Source organism: Aethalodelphis obliquidens, unplaced genomic scaffold (assembly GCF_003676395.1).
Source record: "Aethalodelphis obliquidens isolate GAN/ISIS:26980383/991018 unplaced genomic scaffold, ASM367639v1 scaffold41, whole genome shotgun sequence".
NCBI classification, from domain to species: domain Eukaryota; kingdom Metazoa; phylum Chordata; class Mammalia; order Artiodactyla; family Delphinidae; genus Aethalodelphis; species Aethalodelphis obliquidens.
Window position 1 is genome coordinate 5082427 of NW_020837985.1, and position 20337 is coordinate 5102763.

Below are 20337 nucleotides of genomic sequence, written 5' to 3' on the forward strand. Positions count from 1 at the left end.
GAGTGATTGGAGGCAGGGTGAGAATCCCAAGAAAGTCTTCCTCATGGCACAGGCCTCCGAGAATCAGCCAGCAGCCACCGTGGGAAAGGCATGAGCCCTTCCTAGATCCATCTACCCTACCTTACAGAATAAAAACATTAAGCTTGTAGGAAAGAGCAATAAAGAGTATTGGCTTTGGACAGTGGTGAAGACTCACTGCAGCTGGGAAAGGAAACAAAAAGGACCCTCTATCCCTGGATGAAGGGCAGGAATATATCCGGGACCCAAACCAAGAGGTCCCTTACAGCTTAAGGAAGGGCAAGATCACGCAAAAGTCTTGTGTTCCAAGAGTCAAGGACAGAGTACCTACCCGAGTCTCAATCAAAACAACAGGGAACATCCTCTGCCTTCACACCAACCAGCAGCCATTTACTGCCAAGAGAGGACAAGAGAACGGGAAGTGAACACCTCAAGGAACCAGAGAAAAGAGAAGACTTGAAGCTGAAAGTGGAGCAGACCTTGAGGGAAACCATCTTGCAAACCAGCCTCCACCCTAGACACAAGGTAACACTAGAACTTGAGCCTGTGATGCAGGAAGGGTAAGGATAGCAACTGTAAATACATTTTACAGCTCAATTCCTGACCTGATTGACTCAAAACAACACTCCTTCTCCCTGAAAGCCCTGGCAAAAGAAAAGGCATACCAATTTCCAGGGGTAAAGATTATATACCTGCCTCTACTGTCATATAAAATGTCATGAAGCATACAAAGAAACAAGATAAAACAACATTCTGTCAAAAATCAAAGCAATCAATGGAGCTGGACTCAGAAATAAAACTAACGTTGAAAATGTCAGTCAGGGGGTTTTAAAACAATTGGTTAAGATGTTAAAGAGTCTAGCGGAAAAGATCCGTACGACGCACGATCAGATGGATCATTTCAGCAGGGAGATGGAAACTTTAGGAAAGAATCAATTAGAAAACACTAGAATGGAGATGAAGAATACCTTTGATGACCTCCTCAGTAAACTTGATGCAGCTGAAGAATTAGAGAACTTGAAGGTAGATAAAGAGAAATCACACAATATGAAACACAAAGTGAAAAACAGTAGGTCGTCCAAGAGCTGTAGCAGAATATTAAGAGCTCGACATATATGTCATTAGATTCTAGATGCAAAAGAGAGAGAATAGAGCAGAAGGAATATTTGAAGACATACTGCGTGAGAATTTTCCAAAATTAGTGAAAGATACAAAACTACAGATCCAGGAAGCTCAGAGAATATGAAGCAGGATAAATACAAAACACACACACACACACGCACACCCATACGCACACACACACATCTGTACATATGATATTCAAACTGTGAAGACCAAAGACAGAGAAAATCTTGGAGGTAGCCAGAGGGGTGGGAAACATATAAATAAGAGTAAAGGCACTTTGTCAGGAGCTATGCAAGTCAGAAGATAATGGAGTAATATCTTTAAATGCTGAAAGAAAAAAAGTGTCCACCAAAATTGTTTCCCCAGTGAAAATATTTTAAAAAATTAAAGTGTAATAAAGACCTTTTCAGTCGAATAAGAACTGAAAGTATTCATTGCTGGCAGGTTTGAAGTATAAGAAATGTTGAATGAAACTAATTCTCTAGGCAGAAGGAGTACATCAGATAGAAATTGGGGTCTGCATAAAGAAGGGAAAAGGATTGGAATTGGAATAAATAAAGGTAAATATAAAGCTCATTTTTTCTTTTTAAAGTATTTTAAAGTATATAAAAAATATATAAAGTATATAACAAATAGCAATACATTGTATATATGTAGAATGTGTAAGAGTAAAATACCTGACAACAGCAGCACAAAGGATGGGTGGGAGGAACGAAGAGCATAGTGTGTTTAAGGTACTTACACTACACTTGAAGTGGCATCATATAATTTGAACGTAGATGCAGATTAGCTAAAAATGTATATTACAAACTCTAGTGTAACCACGAAAAGTATTTTTTAAAAGAAATAGCAAAAATAAAGCAATAGTGGAGGCAAAAATAGGATCATTTAAAATTTCTCAATTTAAAAGAAAGTAGAAAATAGGGGGTAAAAAAGACATGAGCAAGTAGAAAACAACCAGCAAGATGGTAAATATTAATCATACCATATCACATAATTAGAGTAACTATAAATGATCTAAACACACAAATTAAAAGACAGATTATCAAACTGGATAAAGAAAAGCAAGACCCAATGTATGTTTTCTACATTTTAGATAGAAAAACAGAATCGTTTAAAGTGGAAGGATGAAAAAAAATATATAACATGCAAACACTAATTTTAAAAAGTTGGAGTATCTATATTAATATCAAAGATCAGAATAAGGAATATCACCAAGGGTTGAAAAAACAGGTGTTACATGATGACAAAGTGATCAATTCTCCAAGATGACAAAAAAAAGCCTACATGTTTATGCACCTGTAATAGAGCTTCCAAATAAGTGAAATAAAAACTGATAGAACTGAAAGGAGAAATAGACAAATCCACAATTAAAGTTGGAGCCTTCAGTGCCTCTGTGTCATTAATTGCTAGGACAAGTGTTCAAGAAATCAATAAAGATACACAAGAGCTGTACAACGCTATCAGCCAGCTTTACCCAGTTGACATTTATAGAACATTCCACTCAACAACAGCAGAGTACAACAGCATGGAAAATTCATCAAGATAGACCACACTTTAGGCCATCAAATGAATGCTATTTGCTTTGGAAATATGGGTCTTATGTGGAGATAAAATTTGGCTTGTAAAGCAAAGAGCTTTCCAATATATCAGAAATTGGAATAAACAACCTTACTAAGTAATAAATTCCACACTAGTGGAAGTATTGAAGGATGGCTGGATGACCACACCCAGATGTCATAAATAGGAGAGAGACTTTCAAGCTTTTAAAGCTAGAGAACCATTATTCAAATTAATCCATATAGAAAAGCATAAAATGTATAGCAGACAAAAGGAAAACCAGGATGGGCAAGAGCATAACTGATGTACCCTTGGACTCTGCAGGAGGCCTGAGGTGCCATTAGGAGATATTTAAGGCTCCAGTGAACATGGTTTTAAGCTACCAGATAAGCGGGTTTGGGTGGGATGTGACCACTAAAATGCTTTCCAACTCAGATTGTCTATGACCACCATTCTCCACTCATCAAGCTGGCTGTGCCCTCACTCTTAACACTTCTGTAGTCCTTGTTTCATAAGCCAGGTTCACTCTGAATAACAAGGACGGCTCTGGAGTAAGTCTGCCTGTGTCCAACTTCCTCTCAATAATTTACAAAATTTAGAATCTTGGAAAAATTCCATAACTCTCAAAGTCTCTGTAACTTGATCTGGAAAATGGGGATACTATTAATAGTATCTACCACAAAGGTTTTTGTTTTTTTCCAGCGGGAAGAAATCATTTAATGTATGTGAAGAAGTTAGAACAGTATCTGACACACAGTAAACATTTAGTAAATATTAGCCATTATTTTTCTCCAGGCATCAGCAGCTTTTTGGGGTGCAAACTGCAAAGACTTTGGAACTAGTTAGACGTGACTTCAAGTTCAGCTCTGTCCGTAGTAGCTCTGTGATTCTGCACAACTTACTGCAAGCTCTTGCCTTCATTTTCTTCCTTCTTTATTCCATAATCATTGACTGAACTACTACCGTGTGCTCTGCATTCTTCTTGGTTCTTTTTGTACACAATTGGGCTAGAGAATTAAAGGAGATAAAGGATAAAGTAAATCACTTCGTAGTAAATTGGAGGATGCTGAAAAAATTAACCTCATCTAATTTGTCTCTAGGTCCCAGATCTGAAACTGTATTTTCAGAGTGTTTTCCATGTTCTCAAGTCCCTTGATTAGTACCAATAACTACTTGCTGATAAAAATATAGTAGTCATCTAAATTGTGATAACAGAACACGTGGGAATCGTGATGTCCTTTGTGGGGCCCAAAGAATTATGGGCACATCTATTCACAGCAAATCAGAAATAGGACTCTTTCGTACATATTGTGGTTCTTCACATCCCAAAACCTAGCACTAAATCTGCATTTTTCCATTTATTACCATCCATTCATTTGGGGATGTACTTGCTAGCAGGAAAGTTGAAGGAAGCTAAAAAGAATTATGAGAGAAAACTTTTAAATTGAAAAAAATTCTTTTCAATCTGTTTATTTTCTTTGCCGTGAACTGAGCAAAAGTCAAAATGATTAAGTATAGCCGAAGACCACCCAAAGGGATTTTTCGAATAACTGATTTTTCAAATAATTATTTTTCAAATAATGATGAAGTTTGAGAATCATTGTTGGATGTATCAAAACCAAGCAGTTTCTAGGGTTTGGTTGGCAACAGTGAACATGTATGATTTGTGGAATCACATAGTCGAAACCCAGAGAAGATTGTATTTGCTGTAGATGCTCCCTTTTCTTAAAATAACTATTTCTTATCCTTTAGGCTTCTCCTCTCTCTCCCTCTCTCTAGTCAATCTACTTGGTCGGTCCCGACCACCTGACCCTTTCTGATTATCCAAGTCCCTCAACAACAGACTTGAAATGCAAACCTCCTTCTCTCATTATATCCCTCCTCTTTCAACCTTTATGAAAATATGCACCTTTTACAACGCTACCTTGAGTTAGTTGGGTTATCACATTGCATCTCTAATCCTAATTGGCTTATGTGTGCAAGTTGTTGAGATTTTCATAGGGAAAACTGAGCGACCGGGCAGTCCCTAGAAGTGCGATGTGCTCAGTGTCATATCTGGGCAGCTTTAAACATACTATTGTTTCAACTTGTCACACTCAATGTCACCTGTCCTGGCAGGCGAACTTCTCGCATCCCTGACAACTTGGCTCAAGGATCAGTTCTCCACAAAGACTTCCCTTTTTCATATCTGTTGGTGACATCTCTGGACTGCTTTGTGTGTGACTTGTGGTAGGAAGAATAATAGTCCTCCACATTTGGCTGTATCCTAATCCTACAAACCTATGACTGTGTTACCTCACATGGCAAAAGGGAGTTTGCAGATGTGATTAAATTATGGATCTTGAGCTGGAGAGGTTAGCCTGGATTATCCAGGTGGGCTGAATGTAATCACAAGAGCCTTATAAAGGAGAGAGGGAGGCAAAAGAGAAAGGGTCAGAATTGGGTGATGCACTTTGAAGATGGAGAGAGGGATCATGCCAAGAGCCAGTGAGTGGAGGCAGTTTCTAGAAGCTAGAAAATGCAAGGAAACAGGTTCTCCCCTACAGCCTCCAGAAGGGACACAGTTCTGCCAACACCTTGATTTTAACCCAGTGAGACTCATTTCAGGCTTCTGATCTCCAGAACCGTAGATAAGAAATTTGTGTTGTCTAACGCCAAGTATGTGATCATTTGTGATAGCAGCATAAGAAAACTAGTACAACCTCCGAAAGAATGACTGTCTTAGGGAATAAAGACATCAATGTATGGGTTTTTCTTCTTGCTGCACTGTCAATCTGCCTAAACTATTAGTACTGGGCAAAATAAGGGCTTAGTACGTTAATGATGATTAACAAATTAATACACAGATGACTCACTGAACAATTATTGGAAGCATTTAATCAAGGGGAGCATGACACAATAGACAGAGCTACAGACTCAGGGTCAGAAGCCAGAATTACAATTCTAGCTCCTCTGCCTGCGTGGGGATGAATGACTTCACCTCTCTGAATCTCAGCTTCTTTACCTACAAAGAGAAACCAAGATATTCTTTGGTCCCCAATGTACCTCCCAGTCATAAGACTGTGTGACCATATGCCAGGAAATTTTTGGAAGACATGCCTGAACTGGGTTGGGGGTTGGATTAATGACCTTAGAGGTCTCCTCCAGCTCCGAGATTCTATGACACAAACACAGCAAAACACATCTTGTGTAGAAAGTAATTCTAAGAAGCCGATTTTTCAGAGCCTCCTGGGGGGAGGGGAAGTCCTCTGAGGGCAAATAAAGGCACCAGTAGCTTTGGGTCAAGCCCTACTTCTGATTCAGGCCAAAGGCAACGAGAATGCCACAAAGAACATCAAAGGGCAGAATCTGGCCCTGGAACAAGAAGACGGATGGAGGGGAAGTCATGATCCGCAGTAAAACAAATAAATAACCTTTAAAATCACATCTGCAGACGGTCTAACGTTCTTAACTGCTTTCCAATAAGCTTCCCTGGTAGTTTGCCACAAAGCCTGTCCAAGAGGATTTACAACAGATGGAGGGAAGGAACTGCAACCCAGGCTTGATGCTGCTGCAAACCATTTGGGTGACCTTGGGCACGTTATTGCACCCCTCTGGCCTGTAAGTTTCTCATTTCAAAGCGAGGGGACTGAATTTGATGACTTTTGACCTCCCCTCCAGCCTCAGAACCTTACCATCTCAGCCCAAGCACTGATCATGGATATGCAAAAGCACAGTGGTTAGGTTTATATTAAATAAGCAGACTTTTACAGGATTCTGCAAAGGAGCCCAAATTTAAATTTAAATCTTAGCCTTGGGAGAAGGAAAGGAAGGGAAGGAAAAAAGGGGAAAATAGGGAGAGTTGCAGGAGTGTTTTTTTTCTCTCTTGTTAAACCATGTTCTCATTGTTTCCCCCTGTTGATACAACAGCTCAGAATCATCCATGACCAATGTCCTGTTACGTGACCCTGCTCTAGCCAGAGATATATAGGTCAGGCTTAGAGCTGGGGCTATCTTCCTGTGCTTGGGCAGAACTGTGGACGTGGGCCTCCCAGGCATGAAACGCAAATCCCAAGATAATGCTTAGGACACTTAATCCTCTTTTGTCCTCAGCTTTCCAGTGTAGGAATCCAGCAAGATGGAGCACCGAGCTATTTCCCAGAGTTCCCATTTTAGGACAGGTCTTGAAATAGTTTATGACGTAACTGTTTCCACTGCATTTATTTCAAACCTTCTCCTATCTAAGCCAAAGTTGTGAGAACAAGAACTTTTCACTTTTTTGAGAAAGGCCCAAATGAAAATCCAAAGGGGGGAGGATTTCCGATTACCAGATGTTAAAAGGTATTCTGAGTTTGAACTTCAACAAGTTTATAACTTTACCAAGGCCAATCCTCTACCTGCCCCCTGAGCCACCATATCGATATTTAGGCAACTGCGCCCATGGGATCATTTTGAGTTGCTAGATACCAGGATATGTCGACCAGGGAAGAATGAAGGAGAATGGCAAAGTCAAAGTGTGTTTGAAGAGCTAATTATAAATAATTCCAAATATTTGGGGAATGCTTAAAAGAGGTATTTCCTGAGTGTGGTACATATACCTATGGTAGTATCGAATATACAAAACAATTTAATGTAGGACATGTGTGATACATTGCGTGTTTTTAGCACTTGTTCATGGCCACCCCTGCTCTTAGAGTCCAGTCCCAGGAAGAAAACCTATGAAACTTGAAATAATGAGGACACATACTCCATTACCACCTCTCCTCGATAACCTGCCCACTTCCAAACAGGTACCCTGGCTTATCCTGCTGTAGCATCACCATGGCAACTTCGATTTCTCAAGTCCTATTCAGCATCCCTCACCACCCCTCATCAGCACCCCTTCCCTTAACTCTCTCAACACTCCCTCATTACCAAACCAGCATTAGGTTTCCTCAGGTTCCCCCAGTCCCTCAACCTTGACCTTTATATGACCTCCTTTAACCAAACTTTTCTTTAAACCCCTAACTCTTCTTCCTCAGTCAAGGCCTCTTCCTACCAACACTGCCTCATCTTACCACTCAGCCATAAGCCACAGACACCCCACACCTCTCAGTCCCTGTCCCTCCCTTCCTCAATCTCCCCTTTCGGGTTAGATTTCGCTTCCTTCAGTGGGTCAACCCACTGCCTCAGGTCTCCCTCATCCTTACTCATCCCACCTTTTGATCCAATACAGTGGAAAATTGGTCCCTAAGTCAGAGATTCACTCCTGTCTGTTCTTCTCTAGAACATACATTGAGCAACTCTTTCTCTCTGGGCCATGATCCATCCTACATTTCTCTCTCTCTTTATTTCCTTTCCACTAATTTCCCTTTATAAATAAATGTATGTAAGTTAAGACAAAAAGTAAGCTGAATGCAAAGGTATTTACTAAATAGTGTAGTTATAATGTGGATTTGGTCAAAATTTTAATGCTTGTACATGTATGACAGTGTGACAAAGACTACTGTAGAATTTCAGGATATTTTCCCATATTTTTTTTTCATTTTTCCCTGAGACATAACAGCAGGGAGGATAGGGCTAATTAACCCACTGTTGAGATGAGGAAGCTACGACTCAGAGAGGTTGGATGAATTACCCAAGGTCAACAGCAAGTAGCTGGTAGATCCTGGATTGCTTTTTACACTTCCTGACAGTGACACTCTTTCCTTCCATATGTACTTAAATATGATCCTTCATAACTCAAGATATAAATGTGAGCTAGAGACCCATGAGTAAAATGAAGAGACATTTTTAAAAATTCATCTCAGGTTGTTTGAATGTGTGTCAAATTAAGAAAAGCATGATCTATAGCTAAGGAAAAGACAACAGATCACTGAAGCGTAAATACGGTCCGCTTATAGAATGTGGCAGAAATATGAAACACAAATACAGCTCAAGGAAAATACTGTAAGCATGACTCCTGCATTTTCAAATATCAGAGGTCTGAAAAGAGAGCTTGTTAAAAGGTGGAAAACACAGATTCTGAACGGAGTCCGTTTCCAGGGACGTCGTGGTCACCACACAGTGGGCCCCAGTGAATACTGAGACAGCAGAGTGGTGAATAGGAGACATGAGGGGAGCCAGGCATTGACTGGGCATAAGCTCTGCCCCAGCAGTCGACTTGGACCCAGGGGAGGGTCCAAACTGAACTGAAATGGCCTTAGACAAAGCATGGTGTTAAACCTGAATTCCATGCAGAGTCTTAGGACATCATAATGAGAGCACAGGTGATGAAGTCAGAACTGGTCCAGGTTTAAATGTCAGTTGTCGCACCTACTTGATGGATATTAGCCTGACGTCTCTCTGTCTCATTTCTTCACCTTTAAGAAGGTGGCAATAACAGTACCTGTCTCATAGCTGGTGTGAGGAGTGAGTGAGATCATTCTTCTAAGAATATTAGCACAGAAAAGTCCAGTTAGCAGCAATAAGAGAATGAAAAATCACCCAAAAGGGATGAGGAATTAGAATGACATTGGGTTTAACAACAACATTCAAGACTGCAAGGCAATGGAATAATATCTTCAAACACCAGAGCAAATGTGATTTCCAACCTAGGATCCCAAAACCCTCTAAACTATCAGTCAAGTGTTTAAGGAGATAAAGATATTTTTAGACATTCAAGGTCTCAAAATATTGCCTACCAGACCACCTTACTCAGTAAGCTGTTGGAAGCCATACTCCATCAAAGTGAGAAAGTCAGCCAGGGAAAAAGATGGAGGAAACAGGAGAAACAGCCTGGGCGGGGGGCAGGGGGTGGGTGGTGGAGATAATTCTAAGATGATGTTAAAGACAAGCTCCAAGGTCACTGATGTAGCCAGCATGGAAAGCAACACGATGAGACTGAATCAGGAGAAAGAAGGCTCCAGGAGGACGTCTCCAAGGGAAAAAAATTTAACTGACATATTACTTAATGCATTTGACAATAATATGCAGAGTTTTGCCACCTGGAAGGAAGTTTGTGGATGAATTTGTGATGGTTACATGGAACAAATGAAAATGTACGGCAATTTTTATCTCCAGTAATGCACACCAAAATGAAAAGAAAGAGAAAAGAGAGAAAATGTCATAATAGCACACGGTGGCTCACCCATGAAGAATATATCACATATACAAATTTAAACACTGGATTTTGGTATAGCAGAACCAGGAGAGGGGTTTAGTGCTGTGGCATTTAAGAGACCTAATTCCTTATCTTCCAGATTGGAGGCCAAAGATATATAATCTAAAATTGAAAAATTAAGAAATGATAATATAAACTTGTTATCAGGAAATAAGGAGATAAATAGAGGACCTGGTCAGGTGATTTTAAAAATAGTGGCCCCTGAGTTTTATAAGCCTATAGTGTTACATGAATGTTTAAACTATCTATATGAATTATTTGAATTTTAAAAAGAAAATGAAATATAGGGTGCTTAATAGAGTTTCTGGCATAGAGAAAATGCTCGCTAAATATTAACTCTTATTATCATTCTTGTTAATGTATTTCAGGAGAGAAGTCCCAGAATTAGCTGTGCATTGGCAGGAAAATTAGTAATCCAGAACCTAGGAGACACCAGGTTTTTAGTAAACTGTCTGAGGACAGAAACCATGTTTCTCCCCTTTCTTGATATACCATTACCCAACACCACTCCAATGTAACAGAGAACAGGCAAAAAATAGGTATTTAAAATATAGTTATTGAATGAATGAAAATATAATATTCAGTTGCTAAGGTGGGGTTAACTCATACTTAAAGGGGGTTTGAGCGTTAATTCTGAATAGAGCTTAATTCACTTGTTTATGGACCTAGCAGAAGAGTTAATGACAATTTTAATTCTCATATTTAATATTTAATTTTAACATGAGACTTTAAATTCTCATATTATGTTCCACCAACTTGTGTTCGACACCTCCCCAACTCTCGTAATCTTGAATTTCCAAGAAGTTCTCTCATGGAGACCTGGAACAGGACAATGACAAGAAGAGTGGGAAGGAAAAAAATATATAAACAAACTATCCAAAACTCTCTAAAAAGAAAAATTAACTACAATTTCAACTCTCAGGAACATGATAAACAGGGCCTGCCAGAGTCTTCCAGGAATATCCTCCAAGGGAAAAGGACATTGGGACATTCTCAGTCCGACATGTGCAGTTCTCTGTGTCACAGGCTGACAAAGACGGTGTCCTGGATCTAGTACTGCCTGCAGAAGTCACGGGAGACCAAGTGGGAGACGTGGCAAAAACTAGCTTTCTGAGGCATGCATCTTGTGTAGAAATGAGAGCTTAATTCATCCATCAGATTCCCTCTGTCTGCCCCTCTAGATTCATTCTGTACACTTGTCCATCCTGCTAACCTGGCCAATGTGGATGCAAGCTCGTCACCCTCTGACTTCTGGTTGTGAGCTGCCAGAGGTCAGTGGACAGAGGAAGGGAGCTCAGGCTACTGAGTCCCAGCCACTACCGCACCCATGCCCACTGCTCTCTGCTCTGATGGCTCCGTTTCTCTACTGAAGCAGCCTTCTCCATTCAGCTCCTCTCTCTGGGTGCAGGGAATTGCTCTCCAGACCTGGGGATACTGACAGCTCACTGCTATTGCTAACCCTTGGGATACTGCACTCTTTCATGTCTGTTTCTCCAAACCTTTGCATAAAGTCACTTTACAAAACTCTTCCCCATTACCTGAGGTGAGGGTGGTATCTGTCCCCTGCATGATTAATACATGTTTGATATGTGTAATGATTGCATAGTTAACAAATGTTACCAGGATTTATCAGATTGGGGATAGTCAGTGAATACAACTTTTCATGAATCCCCATTTTTCTGGGAGACTCCCATAAATGAGGGTTTACAGTATTCTGCCAGTCCACAGTGAAGTCCTTCCAGGTGCCAAAAAGCCCCCTTGAGATTATTTTATATTCCTAATTACTCTGAAACTCTAGGTAGAAGAATAGTGTGTATTAGTTTCCTATTGCTGCATGTCAAATGGACACAAATTTAGCAGTTTAGAACAACTCCGTTAGCTCCCAGTTTATGTGGGTCAGAAGTCTGTGTGTGGCCTGGCTGGGTTCTGTGTTTAGGGTCTCACAAAGGCAAAGTCACGGTGCGGCCAAGCTCATCTCATCTGGAGCTGGGGTTCTCTTCCAAAAGCTCATTTAGACTTCGGCAGAGCTCAGTCCCTTGCTGCTATCGGACTGAGGTTCCCATTTCTCAGCTGGCTGTCACGTGAGGGCCACTCTCAGCAACTAGAAGGCAATCACGTTCCTTGCTACGTGTACCATCCATCTTAAAAGACAACAACAAAGCCTCCATTATGTTAAATAATTCTCATGCTTTGAATCTGACTTTGTCCCTAACCTCTAGACCCAGATTTAAAGGGCTCTTGTAATAGGTCAGACCCACCTGAATAATCTCCCTTTTGATTAATTCAAAAGATAAGGATCCTGATTGTAACTGTTAAGTTCATTTTGCTATATATCATCATTCTCACAAGTTCAGCTCACACTCAATAGGAGAGGATTAGCAAAGGGCAAGGGTTAATGGGGGTCATCTTAGAATTCTGCCTACCACACACTGCCTTTAGCAATCCGTGTTACACCCAGGATCTACGCTGCATTGCACAGAGGTTGAGTGAGTGGGACATCTGTGTAGTCATATTGCAACTAAGTGTGATGATGTGATGATGACCAGGCTGTGGATGTGGACAAGGGTTGAAGTTCTGAAAGGAGCTGGGAAGGGCAAGATGGGCTATAGCCCACTCTTTTTTTTTCTTTATGGAGAACTTAGAGCAATAGTTTTCATGTATAACCTCCTCCTTAGGGCAAACTTATGTAGTTCTCATGGTCATTTCAGTCTTACAGATGAGGAAACTGAGGCTCTAAAGAATTGCTCAAATGCTCAAAGTCACCCAAAAGGAATTGGCAAGCAACGGTTCAAGTCCAAATATGTATCATCTCGGAGCTTTGTCTCTTAATCACTAAGTTGTAAAACTACCCAGATAGCCCTGTGTTCTGAATCCTGCCTTCCCTTCAAAACCCCTCCATTGCATCGGCCTGAACTTGACCTCCTTAACTAAAACTTTCCTTGGGATGAGTTCTTTCCCAGAAATGACTGGTGGCCAGTGTTTCATGCAAATTGATCTCAGGTCCTCCAAAGATGATTGGGGAGATGTGGGTCCTAACACAGGGCCACTACTCAGCAAAGAGGTTATCACCACATGGAACAGCCACTCCTGCTCATCAGTGTCACCGTAGTGAATTGGTATAATGTTGGCAAATACTGAAGAACCTTGAAATTTAATTAGTATGTACAGCCTAATCATTGCTAAGTGTGTTGCGCTTTTGAAATACTTAAAATAGCTCAAAACCCTTCTTATTGCAGTGACAAACACTTAGGGACCAAAAGAATTCATGTTAGGAAACAATGCACTATTTAAAAGTGACCCTTTTTTTTTTTTTTTTTTTTTTTTTTTTTGCAGAGGCATGTCTCTGTTCAGGATTTTAATGACAAAAAATTGCATCCTGAAAAGAAGAACTGAATAGGGGTAGTTATTTTTTTTTTTAACATTTTTATTGGAGTACAGTTGCTTTACAATGGTGTGTCAGTTTCTGCTTTATAACAAAGTGAATCAGTTATACATATACATATGTTCCCATATCTCTTCCCTCTTGCGTCTCCCTCCCTCCCACCCTCCCTATCCCACCCCTCTAGGTGGTCACAAAGCACCAAGTTGATCTCCCTGTGCTATGCGGCTGCTTCCCACTAGCTATCTATTTTATATTTGGTAGTGTATATATGTCCATATATACACTACCACTCTATAAAAGTGACCATTTTTAATTCCCAGTTTTCCCAAAGGGAAACTTTGCTTGAAATTGAACTCCAAGTCCAAATCCTAGAATATAGAACCCAATATCTTCTGGAAAATTATCACAAGGCTCAAGATTCATGGTAACATTATTTTCAACCAGTTGTGAGTGTGTGAATCAAGTAGATTAGTGCTAAATTTCTCCTTAGTCAATCAGTAAGTGAGCTCCTCTTTAAAATTGTGAGAAAATATTAGATCTACTGATTTTCAATCTCATCATGTCAATTATTTCCTAAAAGTCCTCATTACTTCTTGTTTCTTATTGGATAAAATTCTATATCCTTAGCAAGTACACAAGGATACTCATGACCTAGATACTCATACTAATTCTCTTCATCTCCTACACTCCCCTTCTTTCATTCAGTTGCTCAACAAATATTTATTACCTATAGGCTGTGAGTTAGAGATATAAAGGTAGAGCAAGACAGTCACAAGAACTTTCCTGTTAGACATGCCTTTCTGGACACATCATACCTGTGGTTCCCTGAAGATCCTTCTCCTTTCACACCTGTTTGCCCTTGCATATGCCTCCGTGATATTCTCCCCTTGTTTCTCCATTCCCATCCTTCAGATGAACTCCTACACATTCTTTATGTCTCAGCCTCTATATCACGGGTTCTGAGAGGTCCTCCTTGAATTTCACTCCTCCAACCTCAGCAGCTGCCCTTCCCTGGACATTTCCCCCTCTGTTCATGTCTGTATTTCACAGCACTTACCCACATTTCTGTAATGTCCCAGCATAAAATGGCCTCTACTTTACACCTTCAAAATCATCTCATGGCCCCTCTCTCCACTCAAGTCATACTGACCTTTCATTTCTCTAAAGCACCAAGTTCTTCATGGCCTCTGTCACCCACACATGCTCTTTCCTCTGCTTGGCCAGTTCTTTGCCCATACTTCACCTGACACACATGTCAGGTCTCAGCTTATATGTCATTTCCTCAGAAAGTCATTTGTTAACCACTCAGTCCTAAGGAGGTTTCTTCAATTACTGCTTTCATGACGCCTGTTGTTTTCATTCATAACATTTACCACTATTTTTAATTCTATGTTCTTTGAGTTATTACATTCATCCATTTATTCTATCAATATCTATTGAGCAGATGTCATGGGCCAGGTACAGTTTTCAAAGCTGGGGTAATTGTGTAGTGACTGTCTTCTCAGCTGTGGAAAGAGAAGGATCATAAACAAATATACAAATAAATAAATTAGATACTTTTTGGCACTGAGGCATGCTACGAAGAGGATAAAATAGGGTGATGTGACAGAGTAAGTGGGAAGGGAATACTGCTTTAGTTCACGGAAGAAGCAAACCAGACGAAGATCATAAGAGGCATCTCTAGAAGACAACGTCATGAACAAAGGCCCAGGGATGGGAATGAGTTGGAAGTGTTCAAGGGATAGACAAAGAGATAGCGTATCTGAAACCTGGTGAGTGAGTGGGGATAGAAGAGAGAGTGAGGCCATGTAAGAAGGCAGGGTCTATGTCAAGCAAGGCTGTGCAGACTATGATAATAAGTCTGGATTTTATCCTGAGAGCAGTGAGACAGCTCTAAAGCATGGGTGTGGCTTATGCCTTAGGAAGATTTTTCTAGCTGCAAGGTAAAGACTGGACTGATACAAAGTAGCTCAGGAATCCCAGGTATGAAGCTGTTTCAAGGAGCCTGGAAGAAAGGAGATGGTATCTTGGACTCCAGGTATTGCAGTGAAGATGGTGAAAAGTAGTTGCAGTTAGGATATATTGGAGATTGAACTTACTGATGGGTTGAATGTGGGATATAAGAAATGAGAGAAATTAAGGATGACTGCTGGCCTGGGAAGCTGGGTGGATTGTAGTAGTCTTACCCTAGATGGGGAAGGCTATGGAGAGGCAGACTTGTTGGGGAGACTGAAGCGAATGAGATCACTGGTACCATTTTGCCCAGGTGAAGTGTGAGATGCCCACTGGACTTCCCAGTGAAGGTATCCATTCCGTAGTTACATAAATGTATGTAACTTAGAATGTGAGTTGTAGTTAAAGATGTAAATTTGAAAATAATTAATACATATAGATGGTATCTGGCGCCATGAACTAGATGAGGTCATGAGGGAAAAGGGATAGAGGAAAGAAAAGGGGAGTGAGGATAAAGTCCTGGGGTATTTCAACATGTAGAGGTCGTTAGATTTCAGGAAGAGGAGTATCCAGCAAGGGTACTGAGAGGGTACATCTAGAAAATACGAGAAAACCCAGAATACTGTTACATCAGAGAAATGGGGCTGCAGCTAAAGGATGATCTTATCAGGCAGGGTTCCAACAGAAAATAGACGGCACAGTCAAATTAGGTTAATCCTGGGAGAGGTTATTTCTAAAGGTGCTGCCTATGACGATATATACAGGGCATGGTAACTTCAAGGGATGGCACGGTAGCTCTCTACTTAAAAGGCAGTTTCTAGGGTAGTGAGTACTCTGACCCTACTCTCCTGTCTTTCTCCAATATCCTGCAGAGGCTGCCTGGTCACTAAATCCAACTAGAAGCCCAAACACAAGGAACCCATTGAGGCAGGGTGCAGTGTGGAGAAAGGTCAAGAATGGATCCAGCGGAGCCAGGAGAAGCTCTCTGGCAAGATGCCCCAGGCTCAGGTCAAGGTTTTTACGCTTCTTGTAAGATAAACGATATTAAAAGATGTTTGTGTGCCAAGGAGATTGATCCCACAGAGGAGAGATTGACAGTGGAGATAATTAGAAGAATGAGGTATTTGAAAATGTTAGAGGGGTGAATCCAAAGACCAAGAGGAATGGTTTGTTTTGGAGGAGAGTAGAGACCGATCTTCAGTTGTTATAGGAGGGAAGGTACAAATGAAGGCAGGGTCGTGGAATCAGTGGAGGTAATCAGAGGGAATATTGGAGGGAATGTCTGTTTTTGTCTAACTTTTTAGTAAAGTATGAAACTAAAACATCAGCTGGTAGGGAGGAGTGCCAGTGAGGGGAGAGAAGATGTACAACAGTCATCTCAGAGAACGATCAAGTGAATTTGATAGAGGAATGTAGGATTCTGATAGGTATTCTCTGTACACATCTGAACTTCGTGGTCACGTGTTTGAAGTGAGTCTTCTAAGCAACATTGTGATTTTTTTCAACTTCTCAGGAGCAAGCTCAGACAAAGTGACTTGTTGGGCTTATCCAGGGGTTTTTCTAGGCAGGATTGGCCAAAGGAGAGCAAAGAAAGGAAGACAGGGAGTTTTGCAAGGGAGTAATTTTAATGATGGACCATAAAATATAAGCCGGATGATGAGAGAAGTGAGGATGAGAGGGGGAGAAAGAGATAGTCACAAAGCTGCAGAAGGGTAAGTGGGTTTAAGATCAATGATGTCAGTCTCTGGCGGGCAAATGCTGGAGTGAATAAGCTAGTAGGAGAGGAGATAATGGTATACAAGTGGGATGTGTGAAATCATGATTTTGGAGAGGAGGCAACCGCTGGAGATGGCAAAATCTAGGATGTGGCCATGTGTAGGTGGCTGAGATGCGATGGAGGAAGAAATGGTTAGAGCTGAGGAGGCCAAAGGTTGAAAGGTCAGAGTCATGCATAGATGACCCACCTTCATGGATGCTGAATCTGCCAAAAATTATATAAGGCAGACATGAAGAAAAGAAGCAACCCAGATGCCCAAGCCATCACTCAATTAATAACAAAATAATAACAAATTTATACGGCACCCATAATATGCCAACCGCCATTCAAAGTACTTCATATATTACCTCATTTAATTCTCACATCTACCCTAGCCCCATTTTAAAGATGAGGAAACTGAGTCCCAGAGCCATTAGTTAACTTGTTCTAATCTCACAACTAGTAAATTACAGAGCCTGGATCCAACCCAGGCAATTTGATTCCAAGGTCTATGCCCTTAACTACATCTTCCCCCTACTGCTCAAAAAAACAAAAATAAAATGATACAATATATAATTAAAGCCAACACTTTGGAAATACTTCCTCTGTGCCAAATAATTTGGGGTAAAAAAGTCTAATGATGTGCTTCAAAGCAGCTGGAATTTTTGAAGTAGGAAAAAGACACCACGGGCAAAGGGAGATAACTCCCTCACCCTCAGACCCTGAGGTATCTGGGGTGTGCAAGCTGAAACATCCACCAATGGGAGGCTTGTGGGGAAGCTGCTTCACTGGGGGACAGAAGGTCTTTATGTAGATCCAGAAGGTGATGGGACCTTTTAGAGAGGAAGTTTGGGACATTAGAGGATTTGTTCATTCTTCACTGTGAATTCCAGGGAAGCACAAGGGTTTAAAAGCACAGGAGAGGCGGGGATAGATCAGACTTGGGAAGCCTAGAGGCATGTCCATTGATAAAGAACTAGCTGGGAGCACTTGTCTATGATGGTGACTAAGGAGAAAAGGATGAGGGGTGTGATTGGACAAGTCCTGGAGCATCAGTGACAGGAGTCTTGGATCTGGGAGGAGCTTTATACCTGCAATGATGGGAGACCCTCAGGGCAAGTGATCTGGTCCACAAATGTGTTCTTGGTCGTTATAGCCCCAGCATCTAGCACCCAGCCTGGTTTCCAACACAGAGTTGGAGCCTATGCTACACGGATTATCTTCCTCTGCCCACCTCTCCTGCTTCATCTTAAACTACTGCTCTCCATGTTCACCCAGCTCCAACCACACCGAGCTCTGTTGTGTTTCACAAACCCACCAGGTTCCTTCCCACCTCAGAATTTATATGCCCACCATGCTATCTGCCTGGACACCCCCAGGTTACCCCCGACCAGTTTCTCACATACCTGGCTCTTTCTTATCACTCAAATCTGTACTCAAATGTCATCACTTCATCGATGCCCACTTGACTGTCTACCTTTAACATCACATCCCAGCTCAATTTCATCATCCTGTTTTACTTCCTTCATATTTCAGTTATCACGGTTTACTTATGTGTTTCTTCATGTACATATTACCTATTTCTTGTATATTTTCTATCTGTACTAAAGTGCCCATAAGGCAGAAGCGTAATCTGTCTGCCTTATCCTCCTGCCCTAGCACTTAGAATAAAAAACGCAGTAAATGTTAGTTGAAGACAAATGCATTAATGACTGCTCAAAAAAAGTTTGTTGAAATACAGTCGCGATTTTTCTTTTCATTCACAATTTTTGAGCACAAGCACTCTGGTATATCAGAAAAGCCGTCATAATTCAGAACAACCCTCTACAGCCCAGCAAGATCAAGGTCTGGCTTCCTATTTCCGAGCCAGCTCACCACACTGCATCTGCAACTAAGTGTGTGTGTTCACTGGCCAAAGCAGAACGATTCATAAGGGGAGTAGCAAATATTTGGCAGGCTCGTTCACCAGAGTCATTGCCACCAATTAAAAAGCAATTAATTATGGGAATTAAGGGAAGAGAATGGCCTGCATGTCCCTGGGCCACCTTTTTCTGAATGACTCGTATGGCCCAGGGCAAATCAAGACATAAAAGTAAAAATAAACCATGTGATCTGAAGCCACACTGCTGCGTTGACAATAAAACTGATGAGATGGTAGGTCACAGATAAGGTGACCTGACTGTAGAAGATTTTAAAGAGCTTGCCTTTGAACTTCAAAATGAACAGAGAAAGAAAAGGATTCTTAGAATTAAAAGACAAAATAATATAATTTAAAAAACACAGCATGGGTTAAAGAAAGATAAGATTTACTGCCCTGGAAAAACCAAAGAGAACCCATGCAAAGTGCTGTTGTGGTATGAAGCAACTGAGATAAGCCCTTTCCAGCTCCGAATAGAGGGTATTAGTTCGAAAGCAAAGGGGGCTTTGTCTCTTCCACTTGGTCAATTTGATATTTTATTTTCTGGTTAACTTGACCTTTGAGTCTTACTCAAGTGACTTTTGACCTAGCTGTGGCATGGGGACCTGAAGCTCCATAAAACAGAACTCATTTGTTTACATTGCTTGGCCACTGTGCAATTCCTTCACTTTTTCCCTATTTTTAAAAATGGTTTTCCCACCTCAATTAAACCAACCTAGTCTCTCAGTTCACGGCTGCAGACAATAGCCTATGGCTTCAGTACATTCCAAAATTAAGAAGTAAGTTTAGCAATCATTCAGTTAGTTCTCAACTCTCCACCCATTTTCTGGATGAGCAAAGAAAGCCCTAGAATGGTGAAGGAGCTGAGAGCCCAGTACCTAGTGGCCAAGAGCCCAGTACCTAGTGACAGGTGACAGGTTATAGAGCAGAGAATCAAAATATTGAGTCAGGTGTTCCTGAGTTTGAATCCACCTCCACTATGTGCTAGCTGTGTGACACTGACCATGGCTTTTGTATATTCAATAAACAAGACTATTTCTCCTGACTGAAATATTCCTCATCTATAATATGGTGAGAATTCCATTAATTCCATAGACATTTATTGTGCACGATCTGGGGATTCAGTACAGATACAACGCAAAATAGACACATGGAGTTTACTCTCTTTCAGTAAATTGGTAACTATGATTATTTTATTTAATTAGAACTCAGATGTTTTGAGAAGGGGATTTGTGAAAGAAACAAAGAATGATTTCTCCTACCCACTGCCAAGGCCAGGAAGACATTACCCCAAGAGCTGTAGAAGGCTTGTCTATGTCCCTGTTTGGGGCCTGCTGAAAAGGTTCCCAGCTCTCTCTCCTCCATAGCTAAAATTATGTATACAGGCTATTCTTTCTGCACCTTCGTATGTAGTATTCTAGAACAGTGTCTTCCATTCGGTGGAGGCTTAATACAGACCTTCTCAACATTTTCCATGTCGTGGCACACACGGAAAATTTAGCTTC

At 40.9% G+C, this 20337-nt stretch overlaps 1 long non-coding RNA gene across 1 annotated transcript in view; it reads right to left on the bottom strand.

The window, feature by feature from the left end:
• Window positions 1-3067: 3067 nt before the first annotated feature.
• Window positions 3068-20337, bottom strand: part of LOC113633833 (uncharacterized) — a 56073-nt gene continuing 38803 nt past the window's right edge. Inside the window, exon 3 of the long non-coding RNA XR_003438363.1 lies at window positions 3068-3710. This is a non-coding gene — a long non-coding RNA (uncharacterized LOC113633833). The remainder of the gene's footprint in view (window positions 3711-20337) is intronic.